Source organism: Melozone crissalis, unplaced genomic scaffold (assembly GCF_028551555.1).
Source record: "Melozone crissalis strain CALT ecotype California unplaced genomic scaffold, PUWL_Pcris_2 ptg000056l_1, whole genome shotgun sequence".
Classification (NCBI taxonomy): Eukaryota; Metazoa; Chordata; class Aves; order Passeriformes; family Passerellidae; genus Melozone; species Melozone crissalis.
This window is the reverse complement of record NW_026535834.1, coordinates 5,466,479-5,478,577: the sequence shown is the minus strand read 5'-3', so window position 1 is coordinate 5,478,577 and position 12,099 is coordinate 5,466,479.

Here is a 12,099-nt window from a genome sequence, read left to right as displayed (position 1 = left end):
CGGCCGCTCCCAGCCGGGCCCCGCGGCCGCCGAGGCTGCGGCGATAAGCGCGGGGTCTGTGGGGCACAGGCCGAGCGAGCCGCCGGGGGTGAAGGTCGCGTTCTGGGAGCGGAGCGCTTTGTGTCCCCTCCCGGCCGTGCCCCCAGGGCTGCCCGACCTTTCCCCGCTGCCCACCGCACGTCCCGGGCGGCGGGACCGCGTCCAGGGCTTGGCTTCGGTGTGCGGAGAGCAAACGCTGCTCCCAGAACAAAAAGCAGTGTCCCGTTTTCCTCCTGGCTGTGCCTATGAGACACTGGTGATTCCTTTTCCCTCTGGAGCTCTCCGAGGGCTTCCAGTCCAGCTGCAGTCACCCCCAGCCCCAGGTGTATTTGTTTCGGTTTAGGGTAAATTTTGGAGAGAACTTTTTAAAGTTTTTTTTTTTTTAGGAAATGTGAAAATGCATGTATTTTATGATTGGCTTTTCGCAAATATTAAAATTAATATTAAATATGTTGTGTTAGAAAGTAACGCTGTATTCTCTTAAGTAGTGTGTTAAATACAGGTTATAAAAAATGTTAAAATAGAAACGATGCTATGTAAGATACTTTATTTTAAAGAAAGGACTTACAGCGAGATAGCAGCCGTAGGACACTTGAATCTTTCAGAGAAAAAGAATTTTTTCCCCTCTTATCAGAAGAAACGAACTTCTTCCCACCTCGAAGGCGCTGTCAGGATTCAGAGGAAGAAGCTGACACTGACCAGACAGAATCCTGTGTTTGAATGGAATTTATGCATCATGGATGAGGTGTATGAATATGCAACAGGCTGTTGCTTTTAAGGGTTAATCCTTTGTTAATGTGTGTCCTTTTTCGGCCTTGTGCTGCCCAGAAAAAGGTACCCGGACTGTCTGTAACTCTTTGTCTCTATTGTCTCATATTGTCCTAATTCAAATTGTCCAAATTATTATTACTCTAATTGTATTACTATTTTTATAACCATTTTATTACTATTAAACTTTTAAAGTTTTAAAAAAAAATGATTGGCGTTTTTCACAGGAAAGTAGATTTAATTGGTTTCTTTCCTTAACTGATCTAGGAGAAATTTTTTTTTTTTTTTTAGGAAAGTGGGAAAAAAAACTTGTTTATTAAACAATAACATTTTTGTTGCTCTAAAAGAGATGACAAACTCAGAACGTTTATTTTCTGGGTTGCAGCTCAGCTTACTCAGTTTCTTATCAATCTTTTTGGTGCTGGAAGCACTGTGGCTCAGGCCCGGCCTGGTGGGCTACAGGTGTGAGTTGCTGGTGCTCTTTTGGATGTTCAGTTTAGAGAAGGTTTAAACAGGCCTAAAGAAAAGGAAAAAAACCACCACAGTTTAGGGAACTTCTTTGCCTCAGCTAGCTAAAACTAACTAAAACAAAGGAGAGCTCTGTACTGCTGTCTGTCCATCTACAGACAACGCAGTCCAGGAGCAGGGATGTGGAGGAGTGAGTGCAGTGTCTGAAAACAAACTGCAGCTTCTTCTCTCCCCTTCACTCTCTGGAACAAGGCTTAAAGGTGCAAAACTTATTATTCAGCATCAACAGAACAAGACAATTGGGGATAAAAGCATCATATAACCAACCCAGCACAACAGGTCACAACCTCTCCCAGCCAGGTTCCTGCAGGAATGCTGCCCTTGGACATGCCTCCTGCTTCCCCACCTGGGAATGCAAACCCAGTTCCCACATGTACCCACTCTGGCCAATGTTCCAGACCTTGGGCTCCAAAATTCCTGGTGGTGGATACCCCCAGGTACTAAAAACACCAGGGACTGCAGCACTTCTGGTCATCACGTCACTCATCCACAGTTCTTAATGACAGATTTGTTAAGTCATTTCTTAATGACACATTTGTGGTTATGTGCAGAGGTGAAAAACACTGCTCTTACTGCTCTGATGCACCAAAGTATTTCACAAGAGGAGGTACGCAAAAAGGAGGCTGGAGAGCGACTTTTTACAAGGACATACCGTGATAGGACAAGCAGGAATGACCTTAAACTAAAGGAGGGTAGGTTTGGATTTGGTATTAGGAAGAAATTCTTCCCTGTCAGGGTGGTAAGACCCTGGCACAGGGTGCCCAGAGAAGCTGTGGCTGCCCCATCCCAGTGCTCCAGACCAGCTTGGATGGGGCTTGGAGCAACCTGGGATAGTGGAAACTGTCCCTGCCCATGGCAGCAGGGCTGGAACAAGATGATCTGTGAGGTGTCTTTCAACCCAAACCGTTCTATGATTCTGTGAAAAGGGTAACCCACAGTAATTCCTGGCTCCTCACCAGATATGACACAAATGCATGCAGAGCTCATGTTTGGGATATACATCCTGTTCCCAAAAATCTCACAGGCTCAGGCCCCTGATCTGTCAGCAGATGCAGCACAGGATGGCTCTTCACCACACAGAGCTGCTCAGTCTGTTCCAGCTCCACCAGTGAGCAAAGATTTCATGAATCACCTCCTGAATTAGCATAAAATTTGCATTACAGCTTTTTGAGGCAAAACACAGCCATGGTCTACCTTTGAACCTTTGGGCTCCTACTGATTTTTCAGCAAATCAATCCAAACCTAATACATATGAAAAGGGAAATGTGACAGAAAATAAAAATGCACCATCAACATACTTTGTTTTCTGTAAATAGCCCCAGTCATCAACCATGTCCCAACTAATAACTGTAAATTAAATGGTTGTGGTAGTTCAGAATAGAAACAGGCCTCTGAAGGTTATAAAGGAAGTCACAGAACTATGAATGTTCAGTTACACAGTTACACGTAACAGCTATTCTCTATATTCCTCTGTTTTCTCCTGTTTTACTGAGTTGAGAACTATTTATCTTGTGTTAATGCAATGCACGGTGTAATGGAACCTTTATTGATAGAAAATATAAATAAATAGCAAGTAATTAAACTGTTTTCTGGGTCTCATTTCCTACTTGTGCTAAATGCAGGGGTGCAGGGTGCACACACAATTGTGGAGCTTTGTGCCACAACACACCCAAACAGGCAGTATAAAGCTGGAAAAGGATGTAAACTGCAGCTGCACAGTGCATTCCTAGTGGGGGTTTTCCTAGATATCCCCAAAGACACAGGAATGCAGGAGCTGGGGCTGAGCACAGAAAAGATAAGTAGGAGAAATTCACAAGCATCTTGTGATTGGTTAGTGGTGAGAATTTATTGTGTTAACTCTGTGCTTAAACCCTTCTTTTACAACAAAGCTGAGTAAAATATATTTCTCTTGTTTAAAAGAAAGGTTAAATTGTACACCTGCACAGTCTCCATCAGCTGAGATTTTATGTCCTGCCCTGAGACAGGCATGAAATTCCTGCTTGGTGTCAACCTGAGCTTCAGAAGGAGAGCACTTAGAAAACTTAAAACACCCTTTACAAGGTAATGTCCATTCTTGCTGTTTTACAACTTATAAAAAGTAAGTACACTCATCTCATTAGTATTATCTTAATGAGAGGCAAGTACATCTTAAAGTTACTCAGAGAAGCTGTGGCTGCTCCATCCCTGGAAGTCTCCCATGCTAAGTTGGGAGAATTCTTAAGGAATTGTTGGGAAAATTCATAAGGAATTTTTTATTCAAGTCTATTCTATGATTTCTGAAAGGATCACATAATAATGGAGCCCTTGGATTTGACCAACATCTTCGTTTCCAAAGAAGACCAAAAAAAAATTTCTCCTTATAATGCCTGAACTTAGTTTCCATATGAGAAGCTAATTTTCACTTTCTGCAGAGGCCATCACTGCTAACAGCTTTTAAAAGTCAACCAAAGTGAACCTGCACATCAGCAGCAGGAGTGACAGCTCTGCTGCACTTTGCCCCGTGGCTGATGCAGATGGCACTTTGGAGGTCAGCAAACACATTCTGGTATCTGCACAACGTGCGCAGCTCCAGCTGGGAAGTGCAAGAGCCAATGTAGAGCTGGAGTGCAAGGCCCTGAAAACAAAATCGCAGTCACTGGTGAGGGAGGTCACAGTCTTGCCCCACACCCTCTGTGAGCCCCATTGAGGTTCCCCTGCTGTGTCGGTGGCAGCAGACAACAGGTCAATTAAACTCAGCACATAATATGATAATGAGCCTTATTCTCAAGAGTTACACAAGTTATATTGACACGCTAAGTGTAAATAAAAGCAAGATAAGCTGCCTTCTGTCTCTAAAGCAATATGGCAGAAATATAGATTTGATTGGATTGCTCTTTCTACATTTTTTTTGTCCTTCAGCTGTGCAGTGTTGAGGAGACTTTGTGCAGAAGTAGAACTGAGGGATGGAGAGCTGTCCTGCAGAGAAAGACTTGGGGATACTGATGGGTGAAAAATTGGACATGAGCCAGCAATATGATCTTGCAGCTCACATTTTCCACCTCTACTCTGCACTGGGGAGACTGAAGGTCTGTGTCCTGCTATGGATTTCTGGGACCGCAAAAAAGGTGTGGACCTGTTGGAGGAGGGCCATCAAAATGGTCAGTGGGCTGTGGCAAAAGGCTGAGGGAATTGCAGTTGCTCATCTGGAAGGAGAGAAGGCTCCATGGAGAACTTATTGTGGCCTGTTAATATAGAAATGGACTTCTAAGAAACACCAAGGTTACAAAAGATGTAGTGTGAGGACAAGGGGAAACAGTTTTAAACTGAAAGAGGGCAGGGCAACATTAAATATTAAGAAATTCTTTCTTGTGAGGATGATGAGGTTGCACAGAGGAACTGTGGGTACCCCTGCTTTAGAAGTATTCCAGGCCAGGTTGGACCAGCCTGGTCTGGTGGAAGATGTCCCTGCCCATGGCAGAGGGTTGAAATGAGATGATCATTCAGGCCCATTCCAACCCAAACCATTCTGTGATTCTATAAAATGAGTAAATTTGCACAGATTTATGAGCAAAGCGCTTCCTCTTGGAATGTTCACAAGGTGGGCCTCACATGACTTGCTGCCAGCCCTGCTAATAATACTGTGGCAGCATGGGTGTGAGTATTTTCCACTGTGCTGTGATGCAATTTCTTTGATCCACATTAGAGTGAATAAAGCTCCAGAGCAATTATCTGAGATTATTTCAGTGTCTGTGTCAAACATAGATTTGAAAAATGCTCTTACTTCACTCAATTATTTATGAGAGTACAATAACACTAAAATGAACAGCAGTAAGTAGAGCACCCTCTTCCTCTATTTTCTCTTTTGCCATGAGAAAAACAGAATACTTTATAAGGAGAAAAGCTCTTTGCTTTGTTTAGGAAAACAAAACTTTAGGGAGGATCTGTCATAAAATGAATGCAAGTGAAGTAAGGCCATGTCTCCATCCTCTCTGCTTCAGAATGTGATCTGTGCTGTATGGTTTAGTGTTGCCTGAAGAGGAGACAAACAGACACACATCCAGCCAAAGACAGTCCCATGTAAATGTAACAGAGTGCCAAAAACACTTCTTACATACATCTGTCGGATCTGACAATGGATATGTACCTTCCCTCTATTGATTTTATTTTATACCTTGTTTAACCACAAATTATTATTTCAGGAAGCGTCATCTCCTTTGTAATAGCATTTACTGAAAACCTAAAACTGTATCCTAAGTAAGAATCATCCATTTGAGCCCTTTAAATGTGGCAATCATTGAGACCTGATGTTGATTCAAGGACCAATTCTGCTGGCACTACATCAATGAAAATTTTCCTCTTGCTTACAAACAGCACAAGCTCCTCTGCTCTCTGCATCCAAGTTACCTTCTGGAGTTCAAGTCTCTGAGGTTTTCAGCACTTAAGCCTCTGCATTCCTATCTCCCCTAATTGCCTCTCATTTCAGCTTTTAGCAGCCTGTTGTTCCACCCTCATGTTTTCTAACACATAACCCCTTCTGCCTGCTGCCTTTCTCAGGCAATTTAGAGACTTGAAGAAAATAACTCCCATCTTTTCTTCCTTCAAATCATTCCTCAGTTTTGCTTATGACTTGCATCCATTTCATTTCACTTTGTTCAGTTAAACTTTTGTGTGTGAACTCCCATCAATTTAAAACTTGAAGTCTAATTCTAATTATCATAGAATTATAGAATGGTTTGGGTTGGAAAGGACCTTAAAGATCACCCAGATCCAACTCCTCTGCCATGGGCAGGGACACCTTCCACCATCCCAGGTTGCTGCAAGCCCCATCCAACCTAGTCTGGGAGACTTCCAGGGATGGAGCAGCCACAGCTCCTCTGGGTAATCTGTGCCAGGGCATCTCCACCCTCACAGGGAAGAATTTCTTCCTAAATTCTAATCTAACCTCAGTCAGTTTAAAGCCATTCCCCTTTATCCTGTCACTCCAGGCCCTTGTCCAAAGTTCCTCTCCAGTTCTTTTGGAGCCTCTTTAGGCACTGGAAGGTTCCCTAAGGACTCCCTGAAGCCTTCCCTTCCCCAGGCTGAACAATTAGGACGAGATGAAATGCTGTGTCTTCTATCCATTGGCAAAACAGTAAATACAGCTGTGAGCCACTGTTTCACAGTTCAACACAGCCTGTTCCCAAGCAGTAGATGCTAAACTAGAGACATTGCACTTCCTTTTGCCAGAATGAGCTGCATCTATTCCAGTCAGTCAAACAGGGCCAGGGTGTGGAGTTGTGCACTGGCACATGGTCATCCACATTTTCAATATCTTTCTGAGGTTCCTGGTATGGCTTTGCACACAAGCACTGTCCCCAGGAATGTGGGGCATGTCTGAGGGACATCAGCTACACACACAAGTCAGGTCAGCCCAGCTGATCTCAGTACTAGAAAGCTCAAAGATTGCTTTACGTGCTAGCAAAGACAGAGCAAAGTGATTACACAAGTCTGTGCAGCTATTTAGATAAGTGAAGTGTAACTGTGAGTGAATCATTTCTCCTCCTCTCCCCTCTTTACATCTCACTGTTTGCTCCCTCAGGGAAAAAAAGCAGAAGAATATATAGGAAAATATCTTATAACAACAGAGCATCACAGAAAAATACAAAATAGCAATATAAAGTACACAAGGGTAAGACAATGCTTATTCAGAGAGCCAGGACAAAAACAGGAGCATCTTCAGGCACAGAAGATGATTCCTGGGTGTTGGTCAGTGACTTTTTGTGGCATGCCCTGGCCAGGATTTGCTCAGTATAAGAAGCAAGAGCCATTTGCCACCTTGTACCTGGTGTGACACTTGTGTTTGAAGCAGTAAAACTCTGCAGTGATCCCAGCCACCTGCAGCTGCACTTGGCCCTGCCCTTCTTCCCAATGTCACATCCTTGGCTTCTCAATTTGATTATAAACTGCTTGGCTTTGGGTTTTGCTTGCAAAGTGCTCTGTGAGCATTCACTGACACCTGCATTAACTGTATTTGTTTAAAAGAGACACATTACTTTTAAAGGACAACATTTGCCTCCAGACAAAGAATTCCTGCACATCAAGTCTCCCCCCTGACCCAACAGGATATTTTACTGTGACTGAAGTGATCCAGATGTGTCCTTCACATAAGGGTGAACTCAAGTCAGGTCTGCCTGAGACCTGCACATTCCCTCCAGACCACTCTATTTTGACTTCTCTTCCTGTTTATTGACATTAAAAGCACTTTTACTCAGAGAAATAATAAAAAGAGAAATCCAGAAAAACTTCAGCCGTGTCTGCAGGAGATGGACCATCTATATGAAGATAAAATTTGTTTATTATGAAGGGACAGTGATGGAACCCAGAGTTCTTGAGTCATATTATCCATTTCCTTTTCAAAACATACTTTTTTTAGTTTACATTAGGGGTGTGACTAAATCACCTGTGTTTATTTACATAACTGAAATAGAGAACATGTTCAGGTAAATTGAAGAAAATCCCATTTGATGATAATAGCATTTTGTTTGTGTGACATTACTTATATATAATTCTTTCTGATTATTCAAAAGAAACATTAGAAGAAGTGAAGATAGAAGTTTTCATTCTGTTTTGCTTTAAAGGAACAGCTTTTTTGCTTTCTTGCCACAGACCAAACCATCTTCTCATGGTGAAGAGGCAGACAATATCATTGTTATTTACACTCTGATTTTTAGACCCCTGTTTTGTGTCTACCAGCTTGGGGTGGTTTTTCCAAGGTCACCAAATTTAATGGAAATGTTTGTATTACCCTTCCACATCTGGAATTTTATATATGTATATATCTCTACATATGTGTATATATACAATATTTATTCCATTTAAATCTGCTGTGATGACTCTAGAAGGGTTTTTTCCACGTGGGCTCTCTCAGTGCACTAGAACTGAAAGGATTACTCAAAGACAACAGGGAAAACTTTCTCTCTTGCAACATTAAATATTGTGAGTGAGGGGCAGGAGGAGGAAAAGTATTTCCAAAGGCTGATTCTGCAGCGTTTTACCTCACTGGGCACCTGCAATAATCGGCAGAAAAAAACTCCACCATGGGGTTGGCCAGGGAACATAAGTTGGGAGCCTGCTCTAAATCCTGCGCTGAAAGAATTTTTCTTCCTCCATCTCTTGACACAGAGGTAACTTAAGGAATAGCTTGTGGAGGGAATGTCTTCCAAAAAAAGATATTTTAAGGAATCAGTCCCTTGTTAGCTTTTAGCCAATGATGGAATCACATAATTAAAATTTCTTTCCTAATTGCCAATCTTTTTTTCTTAATAATTAGTACTACTTTTTGGACAGCCTCTTAATAGTGCAGTTTTCCTAAGACAGCTACTGTCCCTTCCTTTTCATAGGTGTATTCTGCTTTGGTTTTAATAGAGAACTAAAATAAAGTGGGACTGTTTGGGGTTTTTTACTCTAATATTGTTCTCAACTCCAGCACTAATCTGGGACGGGATTTGTTCTCTGGCTTAGGCCCCCTCTGCTGGTCTTCCCAAAGCAAAACACAAAATATCAGGGATTTTTCATTACCAACCACTCTTTCTAAGAGAAAATTTCAGATTTCTCTTTCTTAATCTTTTACTAGCAGAGATTAAATCACAAGGAAGATCAGCTTTAGGGCTGTGAACTCAGCATAAGGGCAATTTTTAAAATTAATTCAAGAAAATAATTGCATAATCAAGCATGTGAACCTGTGGAATTTCTCAGGCAAAAAGTCCAAAAGTGAATATGGCCTAAAAAGCTGATCCCAGCCTGATCTGGCTCTTAGCAGCACCCTGTGATTGGCATTTTAATGAAGATATTATGTAAGGAGCTGGAGAAGCATAGGCTGCTGGGGATGGGGTTTTGCTGTGTATCTCAGCTAACAAAATCCAGAGGCCACAGTCCTGCTCAGACAGCACATATTTGAAGGAGATAAACAGGTAAGGAGGTGGCTAAATATTAGCACCCATTCCAGCAACACTGTAAAACAGAGATGTGATTATCTGGATGTCAGAGAAGTTAATAAAGCACAGCGCTTTCTTAACCAGGTGAAGGGCAGGACACACTGGCATTGGAAGAAGGAAGTTTGGTGTACCTGCTGTTCCAGGAGTTCCTTTCTGCTACCCAAAACTAAGAAAAAGAAGCTCCAAGACTGCTCTTACTAATACCAGCACCTAAAAAATGTTTCCTGCATTGCCCAGGATCAGGCAGAAAAGGGTGGGAGCACAAGTGTCAACCCAAAGGTGTTCAGGAGAGCCACTAAAGACAATAATGGTTTATTTTGCATGGGCTTGCAGGATTTTTAATGTTGTTAAAAGTACTTCACATATCACAGCAACAGGCAAGATCCTGGCCACGGGTATTTAAATCAAAGTTCTTTAAGCAGCCTCCTGTTACCTGCCCTGGGTAAGTAAATTCATGAATGTTCTGGATAACGTGCAGTGGAGGCAAAAAAGGTGGAGAGAGACTTGGAGAGCTGTCATTGCTCAGCTGTAAGGGCAGAAGGATAAGGAAAGGTTTTATTACTGCCTTCAATCACAGACTCTTTTCAGAGATACATAATGATAGAGACAACACAAATTATGACAGGAAATTCTTGTGGGAAACAAAAACACGTGTCCAGTCAGTGAGATTTCCATTCTCAAAGATATTTGGGTTGGGTATCAGGAAAAGGTTCCTCACCCAGAGGGTGTTTGGGCACTGAACAGGCTCCCCGGGGCAGTGGGCACAACACCAAGCCTGGCAAAGCTCAAGGAGGGTTTGGACAATGCTCTCAGGCACAGGGTGGGATTGTTGGGTTGTTCTGTGCAGGGTCAGGATCTGGATTCCATGATCCTTCCAACTCAGGATACACCAAGGTTCTATGGCTCAGCTGGACAAAAACCTAAGCAACTCCTCATTGGGCCTGCTTTGAGCCAGGAATTGAACTAGGTGACCTCCAGAAGTCCCTTCCAACCAAAAATATTCCATGATTTTATGGTAAGTGACTACTGGATCATTAATGCAGCTTAACCTGATGGAAGTTACTTTGACAGTTCTAATGAGTGAATTAGAAATTTAAACCCAATCCAGACTCGCTGAAGTCAGTGGGAATCTTCAGCTTAACTTGAAAGGCACTGGATCAACTTCAATGCTTTTAGGATTCATGTTCAAAAATGATACTAAACTTTGGTTTTATGGGTGACACTAGAAATTGCCTTTTTTTTAACTATGAGTTTCTCAATAGGTTGTCTCTGCAGTTAGATAAGAACTGCTCTCTTTTGAGTAGTCACAAATCCTGCCCAGAGGGTCACCAGCAGAGCAGGAGTTTGCTCAATGTTCTGGGGGGTGTAACTCCACTTTTCAGTTTGCACTTGCAGGAAAATTCCCATTTGCCAGGTGTTATTGGTAATGAGCCTCTTGTCTAACGTGAGTTCAGCTCAGTTCAACTGCTGCTTTCATGTTGAGACACTGTCTATAATAATTGAAATTTATGTCATACAATGGCAATCCTGTGACCTCTGTAGAGTGAGCTAATGGTTCCAATCCTGTTTTCAGCAGACTACTGTGAATTAACATGGCCACTGCTTTCCCTTTTTCACCTCATCATTTTTCTTTGTAAGACAAGATTTTTCCCTCTTCCTTCCTTATCTTGTCTCTTACAAGGGATCCTATTATTTATCATCAACATGAAACAGAGGAAAACAACACAAGGGATTAATTACAACACAATAAATGTCAAGTACTAGCCAATTATTTTGATAATTCCTATGAAGGTGAAAAATGAAAAAAAGGCCAATGATTTTGTAAAAACATTGTGAATGCCTTTACACACACGAGGAGAATGGAAACACTGATTTATTTTAATAAATATGGGAGTCATATACTACAAAGAAAGAAAACAAGCAAGGAAACAAACTTGTTTCAAATCCTTAAAAGAAATCACATTCACAATCCCTGGAGAAGTAGCTCTCCTAATCCCTTGGATTAACTGAAATTTCCTGAGAAGGAAGGATACTTTTCTGGTTAGGGTGGAGTCTTGGATTATCTCCAAGTAGCATCCATGTTTTGAGTAATCCTCTGATATGAAGCTGCACCTTAAATGTTCTCCAAAAGAATGCATGCTAATGTGACCTGCAAGACAGATCTTCCTTTCCTGGGTTTAAAATGCACAACAAGCACTTTCTTTTCATAATGGCCCCTGTTGTTTTGCTAATATTTTGTTCTGCACCATCCCCAACAAAACAGAATATCGTCACTGCAGGGTGAGGGTTGTCATAAAATGCTAAAAATCCAAATTGCTGCTTGTTTTGCTTTCCTAAGAAAGCAAACACATGGAACTTGTGATCTCATATCCATTTTTACCATGTCCCTTATGCCAGCAAACATGAAACAATGTCTTTACTTCTTAGTCATACCCCTTCAGCACCTATGTAATGAAACTAAATTTAAACTTTGATTATCCTGTCAAATAAAAAAAAAAAAGCAGTGGGTGGCAAAAATCCAGCTCCAGACCAGGATTATCCTGTAAATCCGAGGCTCTCCAGAGTCCTTGGTACTGTGGAAAACTTATTTTGCAAAATACTGAGTAATGTTAAAATGTTAAATATCTCCCTGCCTTGGTTATTTGACTTGGACATGTTGCTTTTAGCTTAATTTAACTGTTTAATTGACACAGAAAAATTCATCTGCTCAGCTGTGTCCCAGCTAACAGCTTGTTAAAAGAGACAACTGATTAAACACATTTATGTGAATGAACGTAGCAAAGCATAAGTTGTGTGTGATTGTACAAAGAAG